The 19779-nt window shown below is 41.6% G+C and overlaps 1 long non-coding RNA gene across 2 annotated transcripts; it reads left to right on the top strand.

Moving 5' to 3' along the window:
* The first annotated feature begins 1688 nt into the window (after positions 1-1688).
* LOC117202419 (uncharacterized) lies at positions 1689-12722 on the top strand. 2 transcript variants are annotated; one of them, XR_004484758.2, is made up of 5 exons: positions 1689-1793; positions 2734-2845; positions 8807-8987; positions 9956-10081; positions 10564-12722. It is a non-coding gene; the product is annotated as an uncharacterized LOC117202419 (long non-coding RNA). The 2 variants fall into 2 exon arrangements; XR_004484755.2 differs by lacking the exon at positions 1689-1793 and having other exon boundaries at positions 2053-2845.
* The last annotated feature ends 7057 nt before the right edge of the window (positions 12723-19779 follow it).

Below are 19779 nucleotides of genomic sequence, written 5' to 3'. Positions count from 1 at the left end.
CTTAGATATAGGACAAAATATTGCCAATGCCCTCCAGCCAAAGACCACCAGGAACATACTTGTGGTTGAACAAGGAAGGTGGGTTTATTACTCATGGCAGAAAGGAAGAATGTACACCACGGGGAACTGTGCATCTCAGTAAGATGGTGTTAGAAAGGGTTTATTGTAGGATTGGGGTTCGGGTTAAGTGACTTCAGGAGAGTTTGAGGAAGTGGGGCTTTGCTTAGCATTAAATGTTGTCAGAAAACAAGTAATTCTATGATTGAGTATGATTAATAAATCTTAACTCAAAGGAGAGAAGACTAGTTGGAGGCTAGCCTGTAATGGGTAAAGAAGCAGCAGTCACTCATATCAGCCAGGATAGGAGGATGTTTGGCCATTTTTGTGGTTTGGACACTGTTCATGTTATGTCTCTGTGCAGACATGGTTATGGAGTGGCCTTGTTTTTGTCCTGACCCATCACAGTCAAAGAGCAGCCTTGTCTCTTGCTGATGGTCTATGAAACTGTTTGTGTTCAACAGTAGAATCTTAAGGCATAGCTGATAGTAGCAGGCCAGCTCCTGGAGGTTGAGGGCCGCTTTTCTTTTTCTCAATAAATTTTAGAAGCAAAATATCATTAGCCTTGCTTTTTTTCTCAGAGCAGTGGAACATGGAACACTGTTTCAGATACACTACTTTGAACAATAGGAAAATAAATGATGAGTTTTAAGCTGTAGAGTAACATGATGTTTTAGAATCACATGTGGAGAATGGACTGTGGCGGATGGACTGGAGGGGGAAGACTAAAAGGCAGGAGCAAAAGTTAATGTTTATTCATTTATTTATTCATCAAATTATTAGATACCTACTGAGTGCTAGGCACTGTGCTGGATTTTGGGGCTGCCATGGTGAATGAGACAACCCCTCCCTCAGGAGCCCACAGTTTCCCAAGGACGATAAACAAGAACCGGGTACAGCGTGATAAGCACTGTGATAGGGCATCTCACAAGAGAGGCCGCTAATCCTGACTTGGGAAGTGAAGGAAGCCTTCTGGAGAAACCAATTATGAGTTGGAAAAGACAGGTGCACACAGTGGGAAAATGGGAAGCATGTTTCAAATTGAGGAATTAGCATGCTTGGGGAAGTGTAAGACATCAAGAGGCAATTGCAAAGTCCAGGCAAGAAGCAGTGAGGGTCTGGATTAGTGCAAAGAAGGTGGCAAACAAGAGAAGGTAGTAAGAAGAGGAGAGATTAGATGTGGGAGGTGATGGAAAGGAGGCAACTAAGAAGAATCCCATATTTCTGTTTGGGGTAATGCCACTAGTAAGGGTAGGGGAATATGTTTTTTGTGGGTGTGTGGGTGCACTTTGGGGAAATACAATCATTTGTGGACAGGCTGCATTTGCAGTCCTATGGAACACCCAGATGAAGTTAAGAAGGCAGTTGGAGGTAATACATAGCTCAGAATCCTTTTTTCTAGATAGAGATATGGGAGACATTGGATAAAGGAGGTAATAAAGATACAGACTGGATGGAATTATCCAGGTGGAGTACAAAATTTTCAAAAATAGCAATATTTAAGGGTTAGGTAGAGTGAGCAGAACTTGTGTGGCTGGTGTGAACTTCAGAAATTTAGGGTACAAATATGATCACATCTTTTGTTTAACAAATTGACTGAGTCTGTATTAGCAAGGTTTCATAATTTCCTTCCTCAAAAATGTCCATTAATGGCAGGTACTGATTCAGCCCAAGGATTGGGAGCTTTGTTGGTCAGTCTTCTTCCAAGCGTCAGCTGGAGAGAGCACTGGAGTCTGGTAAGTCCATTGCCTTTGTTTCTTGAGTCCACAGGGTATTACCATTGAAGACAAATCCTGCAGTTTGATGGATGGTGTTGGGATGCCCTTGCTGGCCTGTTAGATGACTGTGCAGACCACAGCGGTGGGTATTAGGGTCACAGCTACCCTTAATTCACACTTATGTGCAGCAATTTTCCCCCAACATGCAACAGCAATGGCAGGATGGTTGGGGAGGTAATTCTGCCACTGTGTGCTGAAAACAATGTACCCACCTTCCACCCCCATGAATTCTGTGGTCTTTGTGCTGCTGTATCTTATTTTCCTGGTATATTCAGCTCTTGGACTCCTTGGTCACTTCTCCCCTAGCAGACTCTACTCAGGACTCCTTGATGGATCCTTAACAGGCTTCCCTGACTTTGAACCATGGAGTCTGGAGTTTGGGGTTCTGATGGCTTTTCCTCAAGCAGGCCTTCAGTTCCTTGTAGGGACTGAGTCACCTCCTCCCCAGTGTCTAGCTCCGCACACCAATGGGAGAGACAGTTTTTGCTAAGACAAAAAAGTAAGTCATGCATGTCTACTTGCCCTATATCTGCACAACTAAATGACCCTTCTCCAGACCAAGAAGCTCAAGTTCTATCAGATTTAAAAAGAGATCAGCTTGGTGCTTTGTGACCACCTAGAGGGGTGGGATAGGGAGGGTGGAAGGGAGATGCAAGAGGGAGGGGATATGGGGATATATGTATATGTATAGCTGATTCACTTTGTTGTACAGCAGAAACTAACACACCATTGCAAAGCAATTATAGTCCAATAAAGATGTTAAAAAAAAAAATAGTGGAGGGTGGATAGGCAGCTTTTTTAGCCAAGGAGAAGGAAAGTTAAGAGAACAGGAGAGACTGTGGCAAGGAAACTGGGAGTTTTAAAGAAGTGAGTGATCAATACTTTCAATCTTTATCAGATTAAATAAGTGAAAACTGAGAAGGATCCACTGGATTTCGACTTGGAGTTATGGCTGGCTAGTCACATGACTGCAGTGGTTTGAAGAGTGAATGAAAGGTGGAGTAGAGGCGGTAAGTCTACACTCTTCTTACAAGAACCTTGGCTGTGAAACCAAAGTAGGATAAAGTAGGGGTGGTGGTGATGTAGGAGGTGGGCTTCCTGAGAACCAGCAAGGGTAGCTCCGAGGAATTCCAGCCTCATCTTATCTGCTTCTTTAGGAATTTTGAATTAACTGAAGGCCTGGTGTAGTGCGATCACCTACTGAAATATCAAAATGATAAATGAGTTATTTTCTTAAAATAAACTTCATTCTTTAGAACAATTTCAGATTGATAAAAAAAAAAAGATTGCAAAGATAGTACAGAAGTTTTCCATGTACCTCACAAGATTTCCCCTATTATTAACATCTTTCGTTAGTATTGGTATATTTGTTACAATTAATGAACCAGTGTTCATACATTATTATTAACTAAAGTTCCTACAATATTCAGATTTCCTTAGCGTCTACCTGATATTTTTTTGTTGTTACAGGCTCCCATCCAAGATACATAACATTTAGTCATCATGTCTCCTTAGACTTCTCTTGGCTTTGACAATTTCTCAGACTTCCCTAGATTTTGATGACCGCAACCATTTTGAGCAGTACTGGTCAGGGTATTTTTTTGTAGAATGCCCCTCAACTGGGATTTGTCTAACGCTTTTCATGATTAGACTAGGGTTGTGAGTTTTGGAGGGTAAAACCCCAGAATGCCGGTTTTTGTTTTTCTTTTTTTTAAGGCAAGTAAAGCCGGCAGACAGAGAAGATGGCAGACTGGTGCCTCTGAGAAACCATCTTATCGGGGTTTGGATGCCAGTTTCTTTTATAGCACAGAGAGGGGGAGGAGATGAGGAAGTAAAGTAAAAAGGCCAGAAGTTTTGCAAATATCCCCTGGAATGGCCAGCCTCAGGGAGGGGATGTGTTAATTTCTTCTTTCTTGAAGCCATCCACAGGTGGGTGGGGTCGGATCCTCTCCCTGTGAGCTGAACAAAGGCACTTTAACATTCAGGCAGAGGGGCAGGGTTCCCTGAGGCAGGCCATTATGTATGATTAAAATAACAAGAGCAACGAAAAGGAAAGGTTAAAGTCAAAGAAACAGATTGAACATGGAGTCTGATTTAGCTCTTTCCTGTTACAATTCCCCACTGTCAATGTCCATTCCACAATCTTGTGGAAAAAGGGGTGACAACGTTTTAACTCTTCCGTCTGATGGATCTTTCTGGGAGTGTCCACCGTCGGGTGTCAGTGATCCAAATGTTGAGATTCGTGTTACACTTTGGAAGTGTCTACTTTATGCCTGTAGAGTTGAAAATATTTATAACCTAAAAGTTGAGAGTTATCAGGAATTTTGAGGTCTTCAAGCCCAGGAGGCCACATCTCAAGTTAAGGAATTTAGCATTTTTCTATGTATGGGAAGATGCAAGAGTCTGGGCTCACTGAAATCATTTCTTTGATATGCACCACAGCTATCTGGGGCCTGTATCCTGGATTTTCATATCTTGAGTTTCCTCAGAGCTCACCATAGGGAGTGGCTGCAGTCTGATGGCTGCTAGATGGCAGGTATTCTTCTCCTTCCTGCGTTTCCTCAGGGCTCACCGGCTCAGGTTGGAGGGCTGCGATCGCTGATGACTGATCCTCTCCTCTTGGTCACGAATTTGACCAATAGTTGAGAGACATTTCATGATCAAATTTTGTCCCACTGTGCTGGGAGGCTCATCGCAGGTCAGGCGAAAATTCTTGATATGCCACTCCAAGTGCTAATTTTTGGATTAGGCCCTATTGATAATTAAAGATTCTCTGGATCCTCTGTTTAATTATGATCCAGGAGACATTTTCCCTTGTTGCTTCTTCCCATACCTAGAATCGCATTATTACAATTATGTTATAAAAGTGATCTATTTCCTTAAGATGTTTAGCCATAGAAGTTTTGTTGGAGGCCTGGTTACACACTTGGTACTGCAAGAGACAACACTCATAAAATAGACAGGATATAAGTAATGCAGCTAGTAACATTGACAAAGACACAGTGCAGCAGGGAGATACAAAGCACAAACAATTTGGAAATAAAGAACTAATTAAAACAATGATTAGCATAGTATGAAGTCCACAGGAGAGCCAGCTGGAGAAAACAAATTCTGGCAGGGTCAGGTAGAGAGAAAAAGATAAACATTTCCTCTTTGTTTACAAAGGCATACTTTATCAACTGTTGTAGGTCACAGCATAAGAGAAAAGATTTTTCCGAAAAACAAAGATTAAAGCCAGAATATTTCCCAAAGTCATAAAATTATAAATCATGTTTACCAGTTCATTCATTCCCACGTAATTAATTCCCATTGATCTGGATGAAATAATCAGGTTTCCCTTTAGTTTTGTCATTTGTTACCCAGTCCAGTGATATTATCTAAAGGCTATCAGAAACTTATATTTGTTAAAAAGTTCCTTTTTATCAGTCTTCTTGAAGAATTTTCATTTTGTAAAAGCATCAGGACAAAAAACTTAAAATAGCATGGTTAAAGATTTGAGTACAATGTAATTTTGGATATAACATTTTAGAATAACTAGTATTATGATTGATAACATATCAGGACATATCAGATGTTAGGGATTCCATATAAAATTTGGAATATCTATATAAATGACATTTATCCATACTCTGTAATCTAAGGTTCATCTCCAGTCACTTGACAATGTTTTTGAAGTAATTTAACATACGAAATAAACTTAGTTTGACATCTCTCTCTGAGATGTTTCAGAGATGTTCTTTCGAAGTATACCAGAGTCAGATGGAGGCTAAAAAGCTTTAGTCAGATTTTGATATTTGGGAATTTTGTTAAAAATATCAGAAAGGTTTTAAAATACAACAGGATCGTAGGTCACTGTGAAAGAGTACTTATTCATTTAACCAAAGTCACAAAACGATTAAAAGAAAACAAATATGGATCACTTAAGGGCACAGAAACTTATATAATCTGTTATCGAAAGAAGCACTTCTAACACAGAGAGATCAAACTCCAGTCTTGTATTAGCTTATCTAAAAAAAGAAAAAAAATCCATTTACTTAGTTAACATCAATCTTAGTTAATCCTGATCATGTACAAAACTTTCTCAGCAAAATGTAATTCCATTCCTCATACATTCTTAACTGAAAACACACATTCTACCATACTGAAATGTTTTATTATTTTCAGTAGCTTTAATTATATATTTAAATTAGAATCCCCAACTCTTGAAAACCTTAATTTCTAGTGACAACCAAGAGGCAAGTAATAGTTACCAAAATCTGGAGAACCTATTTTAGATGATTTTTAGAACACAATTATTCTTATAGTTTACCTAAAATCTCTTATTTTTATTTACTTTAAAGTTTCATCATATCAAGTTATTTTTCTTGCTGACAAATTTGCAACAAATCTAACAAGATTTCATTTAACTTCTATTAAACCTAGGTGCAGTGAAAGTACTATACTTAATGTTGATGGCTCTAAAGACATGTCTCTATTAATTAGATCAACAAACTTAAACATGAATACCAGGCATTAATTTAATACTAAATATTTCCCAGTTCACATGAACCTGAAACTCATTTAGCTTAATTTCTCTTGTATTTAGAATTGTTTGGTTTGTAAGCACTTTTCTTTAAGCCAATTAAATAGAGCTCATTTACAGACTAACCTCAGCAATGTTACCCAAAGACAAAAACACATACAAACACACAAACAGACATCATAGTTCTCATTTCAAAATTCCAGCCCAAGTCAGGTACAGCAATGTAAACCCCATCAGTTTACAAAAGAGGTTGGATTAAAGTTGGGTTTCTGGCAGATGGAAAAAATTAAGCTCACTTGTTCAGATGGTTAAACCCTTTCTACTAATACTTATGGAAAACAAGTCAAGTTCTAAATTACTTTTTATTTAGTACGCTCTTTTTCAAAATTTGCATTTTAAAAAGATGGCAGAAATAAGTGTTTTTGAGAAGACCAGTTAGGACATTGTATCTCAAAGATATAGGCAAGTTTCTCCTAGGATGACTTTGTTTCCCCTTTGTTTAATATTTATAAGTCTCTTAAGATCACCCGTATTTATTAGAAAATCAATCACCTTGTTCCCCACTGTCAATGTTACCTGGGGCTCCTGTGGGGAAATCAGAATCGGACGCCTTAAGTCCAAGGGAGTCCCCTGGCCTTTTACAGGATATCGGGGCACGGGAAATTGCCCTGCTGCAGAAGTGGCTCCGGTCCAAATTGGGTGCCCTGTTGGGTCTTAGATGGTGATACTAAACCAGGTCCCTGTGTCCTGGGGGTTACCATAGAAACTTGTATTTGATCCCCACAGGTAGGGGAAACAGGAGGTGGTGAATCTGTTGGCGGCACGGGGTGGGAGGGGGCGGGGTCAGTTGGAACAGCTGCCCGTGCAGCCTACTCGGCCACTGGGGAGATGAACAGGCTGGGTTGGGGGGTTAAGTTTTGAAATAACATGTCCCCACTCGCATTTTCTTTTTCTTTTCCCTTGTAGAACAGGTTTCCCTTTGTGTTTCCTTTCAGACCACTGCACCATAAGGTGGCAGCCCTCTGACTCCTTTTCCTCCTGATGCAATAGCATAAATGCTCCTACATATGGAATCTTACCTCTTTTCCCTGCTCTTTTGCAGAACATTTCTAACTGCGAGATTGTATAATAATTGAGTGAGCCATTCAGGGGCCATCGTTCTTCTGATCCTAACATATATTGGGTCCACATCTTATTACAATAGTATATCATGTCTTTCTTAGTTATAGGCTCACGGCTATGTTTTGCCCATTTATCTAATATATTCCCCAAAGGCCTCTCCTTAGGGATAGATGGAGTATTTTCCACCTTTAAAAGTTTGATAACACCAAGACACAAAAGACGCAGACAAATTCCAACACAAAAGGCACAAATTCTAGCCTCGATGCACACAAAACCAAGACAAAACCAATGAACTAGTTCCCAGATCGGGTAGACTTACCCTACAAAACCAACGAACTAGTTCCCAGCGAACCAGTTCCCGGGATCAGGTAGAGTCCAACAATTACCCCCTCCAACAGGGTACCCCAACCAGATTGGTTTGGTCCGTAAAGGAAAAGCCCAGATTATGGGGGGAATATGTTCCCGGCATGCACGCCGGTTCGACTTACCCTCCAGAATCAAATCGAGTCCATCGACTCATAGCCACAAACTGAAGTTTGTCGGTTCCTTGCTTCAACTGCCAAGCTCTGGGGTAGCCAGTGCCGCTACAGGGAACTTTGGAGGGAAGATCCTCAGGACAAATGGTCCTGGCAGCTGCTAGGGCCTTGCCCCAGTATTCCCCTGACCGGGGCCAGTTAGCCAGGAGCAGCAAGGCTCCTGGCTGGCTAAGCCGAATTTGTTACTGAGTCCAAGCTCCCTCTGCTGGCCGCACGATAGACCAGTGAATCGGAGACAAGGTGTTGAGGCAAGGAGTAGGACTTTATTTGGAAAGCTGGCCGACCGGGAAGATCTGCGAGTCTCTGAAAAACCATCTTGCAGAATGCCATGTTAATCACATCATGTCAAAGGTACATACCATTAATGTGACTTATCACTTTTTTTTAATACATTTATTTATTTTATTTATTTATTTATTTTTGGCTGTGTTGGGTCTTTGTTGCTGCGCGCGGGCTTCCTCTAGTTGCAGCGAGCAGGGCCTACTCTTCTTTGCAGCCTTCTCACTGCGGTGGCTTCTCTCGTTGTGGAACATGGGCTCCAGGTGTGTGGGCTTCAGTAGTTGTGGCACGCAGGCTCAGTAGTTGTGTCTCATGGGCTCTCGAGCACAGGCTCAGTAGCTGTGGTGCATGGGCTTAGTTGCTCCGCGACCTGTGGGATCTTCCCAGACCAGGGATCGAACCCGTGTCCCCTGCATTGGCAGGCAGATTCTCAACCACCGGGCCACCAGAGAAGCCTGACTTATCACTTTTGATTTTGACCTTGATCACCCGGATGAAATATAATTTGTCAGGTTTCTCCACTGTAAAGTTACTCCCTGCACACCGGCCTCCCCCATTCTGCCCTCTTTGGATGGAAATCACTATGCACTGCCTACACTCAAGGAATCAGGACACAGGCTTCGCCTCTGTGAGGGTGGAGTATCTACATAGTTTATGTTGAAGTCTTCTGAACCACAGCCTTTTCTTTCTAGGGTAAGTGAATTTTTAATCCTCCTATAAAAGACTCAATGACTTCATGCCTTGCTTTCTAAGATTAAACCTGTAGCATAAATTTCATCCAGGAAGTTAGCTATTTGGTTCATATTTTTCAATACAGATTAACATGCTGACAGTAGCAGAAGATGAGAGCAGTGAAGAAGAGCCTCACAAAAATATCACTGAAAGTGTCTTATGCACGTATTTCTTGTACTAGTCGTTAACATTTCCATAGGCCAAGAAAAAAGTCATTTAATAAGAACTGCTGATAACTGAGTGACTTGAATAACATGAAGCTGAAGTACCGAATCAACATTTTTTGTCACTTTTTATTTTCTAATTTCTCAATAGATAGAACAGCTTAAAAAAAGTCAATGTTAGTGAGTTTCATGTCCTTATAATTAGCCCTAAGAATGAAAGAGAAACCACAGAATAAAACAAACTGGTTGTGTTAAGCAGCCATAGGTAGTTTATCTAGGCTCTTTCCCTTACTAGTTGTGTGAGCTATGGCAAATTACTTAACTTCTGTAAGCCTCAATTTTCTAACCTATAAGTTAGAATGATAGTAATGCCTACATAACATAATTTTTGAGGATTAAGTGACATAATGTATTTCAAACTATATTTGTAACCTATAAAGCTGCACTAGTCACTCAAGCTACCATTCCTGGGGTGACACTCAGCCAGGGTGCACTGCTGCAGCCAGTATAGATCTTTATGCCTAATGTTCGTTAGATTGGTCAGAGCCCAAGCTGCATTAGTGTTTAACATTTTGATGATCACTGCTGCTAGCTGCTTGTGAGCTGCACGGAGAGCCTGCTTCCTCCTGGCCCTCACAGTCATTTACTTATGTACTGTTGGGACTAGCACAGTACCTGGGCCTCTCTACATGTGAATAATTAAGATGCTGTGATGCTTGGAGATCTGGGGTTGGGGAATTTGAAAGGCAATCTTTCCTCTTGCAGAACGTGTGCTTGCGATGGCTGAGTCAGCAAGCCAGGTTGGTACAGCCCTTCCCAGTATGTGGTCCTGTGGACCCCCATCTGTCGCTGTGAACATTTAAGGCTGTGTAGATTTAGTATTTAGTAAAGGTAGGTTTGTTCTTTCCTTGATTTCTTTTATTAAAATGCTACCCAAAGTACTGATCAAATGAGAGAAATTATGCCCCTGAATAATTTCTTGAGTATAAGAAAGTTAGGTATCATAGAAAGCAATAAAAAATTCCAAACCATAGTTGAACTGAGTTAGGAAATAGCTGCTCCAGGGAATTACATGACACCAGTAAATAAGAATAATATTGAGGAGTATCTCCTCAAATACATTATATATAACTTGAAGTTACTTTATTGAATCACTTCCACTTTTGCTGCAAAAAAAATGCTTAGTGCTTTTGGAAGAAATATTTAATAATATAATTTTCCAATCACATTTCATGTTTTGTTTTTCCAAGTCACAGTTTTGACTAAAGAATTTAATTTTTGATTTATAAAATTGTACTGATTGTCTGAGATTGAATACACAAATATTTTTTAACAATTGCAAATCACTTATTAATATGTTTTTGTCCTGGCAGTGAAAGCTCCGAGTCCTAACCATTGGACCACCAGGAAATTCCCTTAATGTGCTTTTTTAAGGGCATCACTTTGGGAAAAAAGTCATTATATATTGTATTTTGTGCACATAATTGAAGGAAGAACTGTATCACCAGATCAAGGATGAAGCTGTCTTCAAGAACAACCTGAACAGAAACTGAGTGATGCCCGGATTCTCATCTCTCTCTCTCTCCACCTTCTGTAAGCTTTCACTTTGAACTTACGGTGATGGTGGGGTGGGGGGAGAGGCAGGGGAAGAATCTACTATACAAAGATCAAGAACTTTGGGGGTCATTCAAAACTAGGTTCAGATTCGGTTTTGCAAACTTAACTTGGACATGTTATTTAATGGCTCAGAAGGGATAAAGGTCTGCTCAGTAACAACTCTCTCTCAGGCTTTTTGGGGAGAATTACGTGTAATGATATACATAGGCACTTCGCATAGCAGCTGCCCTTAGTAGCCACTCAGTACAAAGTATTGGTATTATTATAAATTTAAGATATTATTTGATGACAAGGCTTTCTTGCCTGCTCTTCTACCATCCCCCTGGCTGAAAAGCAAGCATGCAAAAAGTGCAAAGATCAGCTTTAATAGATTCTAAGACGCCATCAGTTGTAAGATGGGTCATTATTTTATGTACCACTGCAAAACAAAACAAAATATGCTGCCAATTGTACTGTGGCTCACTTTCTTATCACTTGATGTTTCTATTTTACACTTCTTGAAAAAGCTTTTTTAGACTTATGTAGATGTACATTATCAAATATCACTCTTGTGCACACATAAACAGGAAGATATAACCAAAATAACTAAAGTAGTCCTAAAACAACTTCACATTCTGTGTCTGTCGACTGTGAATCATACAGCAACTCGGAGGCACTGGTGTCTGTTTTTTCACTGGTGTCTGTTTTTGTCATCCTTTGTTCCAACGAAAGCATCAGTGAGACAGTATTTCTTAAAAAAAAAAGATGCTCCACTAATGCTAGAATTCTAGAACTTTTTCCAAGTTGCTGATACCCATTCTGCCATTCTGCAAATTTTGATGCTGCTATTTTCATGATCTCACCAGAAATCAAGTCATCAAGGAAAACAACCAAATTAATGCACGTGCAAGCCACATCAGTCTTCTCTGCTGCCTGGCCAATGGCCAATAGAAGGTACCATCCATGGTATAAAGCTTTTCAATTCCAGAGATGTTAAAATGTAAAAAACTATGTGCATCTAAGAATTGATGTACAAATGGTAGACGGTCTATGTCATTACACATTCCTCACCTAGCAGAAAAGTCATCATAAAATTATTTGTAATAGTGAGCTCATCTAGTGCATTAATAATATTTGAATAATTGCTCTTTAGTTTGTATAAAATGAGGTGTACTTGTATCGGTCTTTTTTTTTTTTTTTTTTTTTTACATCAACAGACAATGGTAGGCTGAGCTTTTAGGCGAAAAACAACTTGCCCTGAGTGAAGGGATGGTCTTCTTCATTTGTATTAACATCTTACTCACAGAGAGACAAGTTGGTGCCATTTGAAGATACTTGAAACCTGCAGCTTTTTCTTGCCAAGATTTGTTGTTATACATAAAAATCAAGCAGCAGCAAGGTTTCAATATTTCAGTTATTTCAAGAATAATTCCCTTCAGCTTTCAAGTCGAGGGCATACTCAGGTCAAATTCAGAAAAATGAAGAAATCTTATAAAAATATTATACACTTTCTGTTCCCACCAATACTCTTTTTAAAAAATTGAGATATATTATACATAAAATAAAATGCACAGTTCTTAAAAGTATGGTTAAATGGCATAAACTCATGCAACTACCACCCCAATCAAGAAATAGAATGTTTCTATCGTGACAAAAAGTTCCCTGGGCCTCTCTCCCATCAATCCCCCGTCCCTTCAACATAATCTATCTTTTAACTTAAATCATGGGTCAACAACATGTTGAAGTATCAGAAAAAGAAAAGAGAAAAGAAAAGAATCTTTTTAAATGATCATGAGTTACACAGTGGAAAATCTGAGTCCCATAACTTCGAATTAATTACTACAGCTGCATTGTTATATATAATATCCTGTTGTCAAGTGACATTTTTATTTTTAAAATAATGAGTATTGGGCTTTCCTGGTGGCGCAGTGGTTGAGGGTCCGCCTGCTGATGCAGGGGACACGGCTTCGTGCCCCGGTCCAGGAAGATCCCACATGCCACGGAGCAGCTGGGCCCGTGAGCCATGGCCGCTGAGCCTGCGCGTCCAGAGCCTGTGCTCCGCAACGGGAGAGGCCACAACAGTGAGAGGCCCGTGTACCGCAAAAAACAAAAAAACAAAAAACAAAAAAACTAAGGCTTAAAATGATGAGTATTAACCTGAATAATAAATAAAATATATACCCCAGTCACATATTCAGGTGGAAATACGATATATTTCTAGCCAGACTGGATCATGTACCATGTGGGCTCCCATTTCAGTTTGGGACATAGACACTATATAGATTTACCTACCACGTGACTTCCCGACTTAGTATTGTGTATTAGCTGTAATAATTACTTTAAAATTCATTTTTTCTTTGTTCATAATATAGTCAAGCAAAATGGTAACCGTGGACTACTGTTACTCACAGGTTAAAAGTTACTGTAAATGTGACAATATACTTCATCTCCCTTTTCACTCCCCTGTATGAAACTGTGGGGCTTCGTTAGGAGTAATCCACTCTTTCCTTTGCCCATTCATGCTTTCTTCATTCCTCTGAATGTGATTCAAGTAAAGACATGGGTAGTAATCTGCTTGCTTGATGTTGATGTGTATCAACATATTCAAGGGTGAAAAAAACTGGTGGGAATCAGAGTAGAGGTAACAAGAAAAACAAAGCACAGTCTATTTACTTTGACACTATGACCATGCATTCACTCATTTTCGATTTATTCTACAAATATCGAGTTCCTTTTGTATGCCAGTCACTGTGCTAAGAGTCGGAGATACTTTCAAAGATGGAAGAGAGACATCCCCTCCTCTCATGAAAGTCATACCCTACCAGGATTGTAGACGCATGAGCAACTATAATGCAGCCTGACAGGTGTGTAAATATGATAGGTGGAGGGGAAGTAGAGGAGGGGTCTTCAACTCAGACTCAGAAGGATGGGTGGGATTCAGACATGAAGAATGAATAAGAATTCACCAGGCAAAGATGTGGGAAAATATCTTACGAAAAAGGAGAATTGGAGCTAAGGACAAAGTATTTGGTAATATGATCCCAATAGTAGGAACCCTGGTTCTGCCTATTCCAGAAGTATAATGTTCCTTTTAAAAGTAATGAAGCTATCAATGAAGAAATTTCTGGCCAATTAATGTTTCAAAGGGCACTAAGAATCACATAAATATAGCAGGATTTTATCTGAAACAACAATAGACAAAGTATTCTAGCCCAGTGTTTTATTCTCAGATAGCTTTTATATTCCAAAGGAGAGAGAGACAGAGACAAGAGACAGAGACCCTTCCAAGTGCTAATAGTGCCACAAAGGAAACTTTTTTCTGTTTTCTCGGCTTGATTTTTCTCCTCACTAAACACAGAGTAAAACAAATAAATGAAAACAACGGGGAAATACATAGACACTACCACAAAGCAACTATCGTTCTGACGCAGATTGTGTTAGAAACTGGCAAACCAGTGTTTCTCTGTTCCAACTGCTGAGAAATAACATCACCTTCATTGTGAAATTCTTGAGATGTGGGCAGGCAATCTCATCTACTCCATGATTTCAACAGGCTGCCCATTGCCAAATGTGTGGTCTTTTAAGACCTGTCTCCCTCACTTCACTGCAACCACAGTTTCACCAGGACCCAGTGTAATACTCAGCACATAGTAAGGCGCTCAATAAAGGCTTGTTAAGAATGAAAGCGGAGATCTCTCTCCAGCCATCTTTCCCTGTAGTTTTCCTCCTCCTCCCCTGGCCCTGTGATGGGGAACCTCTAACACAATAGCCAAACCAGGCTTTTCCTGGGCCTCCTCTGATGGCCTTCCGTTCACCTGGCAGGACACTCATCACCCCACCCCAGGAAAGGTTGATGTCTCCTAGACGATTTGGAGCTCCTGGAGGGCAGTGATGTCTTATTTAATAGTCTTGAATGCCTGAGTCCTCACGAAGTCACTAGCATATGGTAGGCACTGCGTGATCCAGTTGAATACGCAATTGTTATGAAGAGTTTATAAATTTTGCAGTGAGTTTATTTGTATTAAAATATATGTTTAGTTCATTCCTGATTTGCCAGGTGCTGTTTTAGACGTGGAGGATACCGAGGTGATAGGGCTCCTGGCTTCATGGGAGTTAGAATGCTAGTGGAGATAGACAGTAGACATGCCTGACTCTGTTTTTGATGTTAGACTGCCCACAGCTTTCAAGGCCCCCCCCCCCACCTTTCCCCTCTGTCTCACCTCTGGGAAAGTGGGTAAGAAAGTCTGGGCACTCCCTCTCTCCTTCAGACCACAGAAACCCCTGTGGTGCCGAGGAGAGCTCCAGCCCAGCCCCGCCCTTAACCAGATGAACCCCAGAGCCAATGGCCCCTGCCTTCATTCAGGCCCTGCTCTTCCCAGAAAATCTCAGCTTGTGAGTAACAGACCCTCTCAGACCCTTTTGGGGCCTGTGTGTCCTCGTCACTCTGGACATCTGAACCAATTTGGTGGTACTGGTGGGAGGCCATCCTGCTCTCTCTGGGGCAACCATGAGATGCTTGTCAGCAAATAAACGAGATTTCAGGTAATGGTAAATGTTGTGGGAAAAATAGAATGGGACAGTGAGACAAGGAGTAAAGGTGGGGGTCGAGGGACACGGAAAGGGTGAGCTCTACAGAATTATGGTATGTGACTACTTAACCTCTTGGTCAAAACTTGACTTCATGCGGGGACTGCCAGCTGTCTCCTGGTGCTGTTTTCCCTCTCTCCATAATAAGAAAGAAATAATGACGAGAATACTTCATTTCTTCCTCCACCTTTAGCTGGGTACATGGCCTCCAAGAATAAAAATGACATTTCCTGGCCCCCCTTTTAGCTGGGAGCACTCATGCGACTAAATTTCAGCCAGTGGGGTGTGCCTGAGCCCCATTCTCCTGACCACATGTAGACTTGGTGGTTGGGGCCCCAGTGGCCACCCCAGACCATGGCATGACCGAGGGGGTCCCAGCTGTGGGGAGCAGAGCCACAGAAGAAGAGTTTGGACAAATGAACTTATTTACAAAACAGGAGTCACAGATGTAGAAAACAAACTTATGGTTACCAGGGGATGGGCAGGGGGAGGGATAAGTTGGGAGATTGGGACTGACATATACACACTACTATATATAAAATAGATCACTAACCAGGACCTACTGTATAGCACAGGGAACTCTACTCAATACTCTGTAATGGCCAAATGGGAAAAGAATCTAAAGAAAGAGTGGATATATGTATATGTGTGACTGATTCACTTTGCTGTACACCTCAAACTAACACAACATTGTAAATCAAATATACTCCAATAAAAATTAAAAAACATTAAAATTAAGTCAATCCAAAAACAAGAGGAGTTTGGAGCCTCACACGGAGGGGCCCAGCAGCTCTGCCTGCCTCCCTCTATTTGAAGGTCTAAGAGAAAACCACTTGTATCTTGTGAAAGACACCGAAGTTTTAGGTTCTGTGCTTCTCTCACCTGAACAAATTCTGAAGTCATGCATTTGTTGAACATATCACTTTAGAACCTGTTATCTTCTCTCTTCATGTCCTTCACCAACTCTGTTCTCTCTACTTAGCTCCAGTTCTTTTCTTCTTTTCCCTTCGCTCCTATTTATCCCTTTTACTTCTGTCCTTTTTTCCTTAATTGAGTACTGTGCAAATTTCAAGTATCTTGATATATTATCTACCAATCACATTTTAAAAATTAACTTTTATTATAGAGAGTATAAAATATACAAAAATAGAATAAAATGCCAAATCCTGTACCCACAACTCTGCCTCAACAATTATTTACCTACGGTCAAGTCAGCTCCATCCATTCCCCAGCTTCTTCCCCCTTCCTATGTTATTATTTTATTTTATTTTATTTATTTATTCTTGGCTGCATTGGGTCTTTGTTGCTGCGCGCAGGCTTTCTCTAGTTGCAGTGAGCGGGGGCTACTCTTCGTTGTGGTGTGTGGGCTTCTCATTGTGGTGGCTTCTCTTGTTGCGGAGCACAGGGTCTAGGCACGTGGGCTTCCATAGTTGTGGCGTGCGGGCTCAGTAGTTGTGGCTCGCGGGCTCTAGAGCACAGGCTCAGTATTTGTGGTGCATGGGCTTAGTTGCTCCGCGGCATGTGGGATCTTCCTGGACCAGGGCTCAAACCCGTGTCCCCTGCATTAGCAGGGAGATTCTTAACCACTGCGCCACCAGGGAGCCCCTTCCTACGTTATTTTGAAGCAAACCTCAGGCCTTGTATTATTACTGAATAAAGTTTCAGGTCTCTCTATGTGTAAAAAGCTGATAAATCAATCTTCTTCTAGAAATAAAGTCGAATTCCTAAATCCTGGTTTCCTTCACTTCATAAAAATCATCCTTTTCACATCACCTTCTAAAGCGTTCATCTTCCTAGTTCTCCTCTTTGCCCCTCCCCCTTCCTTCTTTTTTCCCTTTCTCTCTCCCTTTTCCCCTCCCTCTCTCTGCAGCTAATACATCTTCTGCTTATGGGGCCCCCACTCTTTTTTTTTTTAAGGAGATCCAGGTCTAATTTTCCCAGTCACAGTTTTGATTTTTTGATATACTCCCTTTTAATTGTCAACCACTGAGAATCTATTTTGCCAAAATGGCAGCATTTACTCATTTATAGTCCCTTTACGAGTTTGGAGAAAAAGATTTTTTATAAAATTCACATAGTCCCCAGCCCTGCGGACCCCCTCCCCCCATCCCGCCAGATAATAAAAACTCGCTAAACTAGTAATATGCACTGGCAAAATACAATGAATAAAAAGGATACACTTACAGTAGTAATCAAAATTAACTATTGGGCATTAGACAAAGTCTAAATCCCTAATGATACTGAAGACTTGTTTTTATAACATTGATAAGGCATTGAACTTTTATGTCAGTGAACCTGGGCCATGTGGATGTTTTCCCACAAAGCAAGCTGAAACTGTTTTGGTATCACTCATGTGTGAGAATCAAGCATGTTTCTCCCAGGCAGAATGTGACCAATTTTTTGGAGGGAGTACAGATTACTTGGACAAGGTGGAGGCAGATCTTTCCACAAAAGGGTATGATTACAGTGTCAGTATCAAATTCTTACACATTTGACTTGCTTTTATTTTGTTATCTGGGTGAAAAATAAATTTGTGACTCGCACACGGTAACGGAACACAAATAACTAGGACCAATCAACACCACTGACTTTTTTGTCCTTTTGGAAACCTACTATGCTCCTGAGCATTACAGACATATTTCTCCTCTGGGAAGTTGTCAGAGTTACATGTCACGCAGCACCCCTTCGCTTTCACCTCTACCATGATAGTGAGCGTCACACCAGTCAGGGAATGTGGAAATTCTTGTAGCCTCAGCAGGATGAAAGAACTTGCAATTGCTGCACGTTGGGTTTACTTGTCTAGACCAAAGACTGAAGAGAGCAAAGGCTTGCTGCTTTCCTCTCTGTATCTTTTTTTTTTTTTTTTTTGCGTTACGCGGGCCTCTCTCTGTTGCAGCCTCTACCGTTGCGGAGCACAGGCTCCACACGCGCAGGCTCAGCGGCCATGGCCCACGGGCCCAGCCGCTATGCGGCATGTGGGATCTTCCCGGACCGGGGCACGAACCCGTGTCCCCTGCATCAGCAGGCGGACTCTCAACCACTGCGCCACCAGGGAAGCCCCTCCTCTCTGTATCTTAAAACAGCTTGTCGAGCCGACCAACAGTCAACGAGCGCCCAAGAGCACTTATGAAGTGAGTAAATACAGAAAGCCTTTAGACAAAACCAGTAGCACACAGCTTATTGGAGTTCAGGTTCATTTGGCAAATGGGCATTTAATGCCTTTCTTGTTCTTTACTCTTAGTGGTTCTTATTTATTTATTTATTTTTGGCTGTGTCGGGTCTTAGCTGTGGCATGCGGGATCTTTTCGTGGCGGGGCTTTTTGTTGTGGCGCAGGGGCTTCTCTCTAGCTGTGGTGCATGGGCTCCAGAGCACGCAGGCTCAGTACTTGCGGCACGTGGGCTTAGTTGCCCCACAGCATGTGGGATCTCAGCTCTTCAACCAGGGATCGAACCCACGTCCCCTGCACTGGAAGGCAGATTCTCAACCACTGGACCACCAGGGAAGTCCCCTACTCGTAGTGGTTCCCCCCCCCAGTTTATTTATTTATTTATTTTTGGCTGCGTTGGGTCTTCGTTGCTGCGTGTGGGCTTTCTCTAGCTGCGGCGAGCAGGGGGGCTACTCTTCGTTGTGGTGCGTGGGCTTTCATGGCGGTGGCTTCTTTTGTTGCAGACCACGGGCTATAGGCACTCGGGCTTCAGTAGTTGTGGTGCACGGGCTTAGTTGCTCTGCAGCATGTGGGATCTTCCTGGCCCAGGGCTCGAACCCGTGTCCCCTGCACTGGGATTCTTTTTTTTTTTTTTTGTGGTACGCGGGCCTCTCACTGTTGTGGCCTCTCCCGCCGTGGAGCACAGGCTCCGGACACGCAGGCCCAGTAGCTATGGCTCACGGGCCCAGCCGCTCTGCGGCATGTGGGATCTTCCAGGACCGGGGCACGAACCAGTGTCCCCTGCATCGGCAGGCGGACTCTCAACCACTGCGCCACCAGGGAAGCCCTGCACTGGGATTCTTAACCACTGGGATTCTTAACCACTGTGCCACCAGGGAAGCCCTCTTAGTGGTTCTTGAAGGCATTTTTACTTGCCTCATGGTCTTAATATGATCACTTTTCTTATCACACCCCCACTCACTTCAGAATTAGGATTCTCAGCTTTTTTGACATGATACTAACACTTAACCTCTCTTAATACTCTTAAAATTGTGTGTTCTCATGTCTATGCCCAATTCTACAAGGTTTGACTTAAAATTGCAGACAGAGTTGAATATTTAAGTCTACATACTACACATGATAAAGTGAGTAGAAACGTTTTCCTAGAAAAGTTAAAATAACTCTCTTGGGCAAGTGATTTTAACTGGAGGTGAGAGATTTAAAGCTACTCCTTTGTATGGTCTTGGGAAAGCAACTATT

This window comes from Orcinus orca, chromosome 1, assembly GCF_937001465.1.
Source record: "Orcinus orca chromosome 1, mOrcOrc1.1, whole genome shotgun sequence".
In the NCBI taxonomy this organism is placed as follows: Eukaryota; Metazoa; Chordata; class Mammalia; order Artiodactyla; family Delphinidae; genus Orcinus; species Orcinus orca.
The sequence above is the reverse complement of the archived record's forward strand: the minus strand, read 5'-3'. Positions and strand labels throughout refer to the sequence as shown.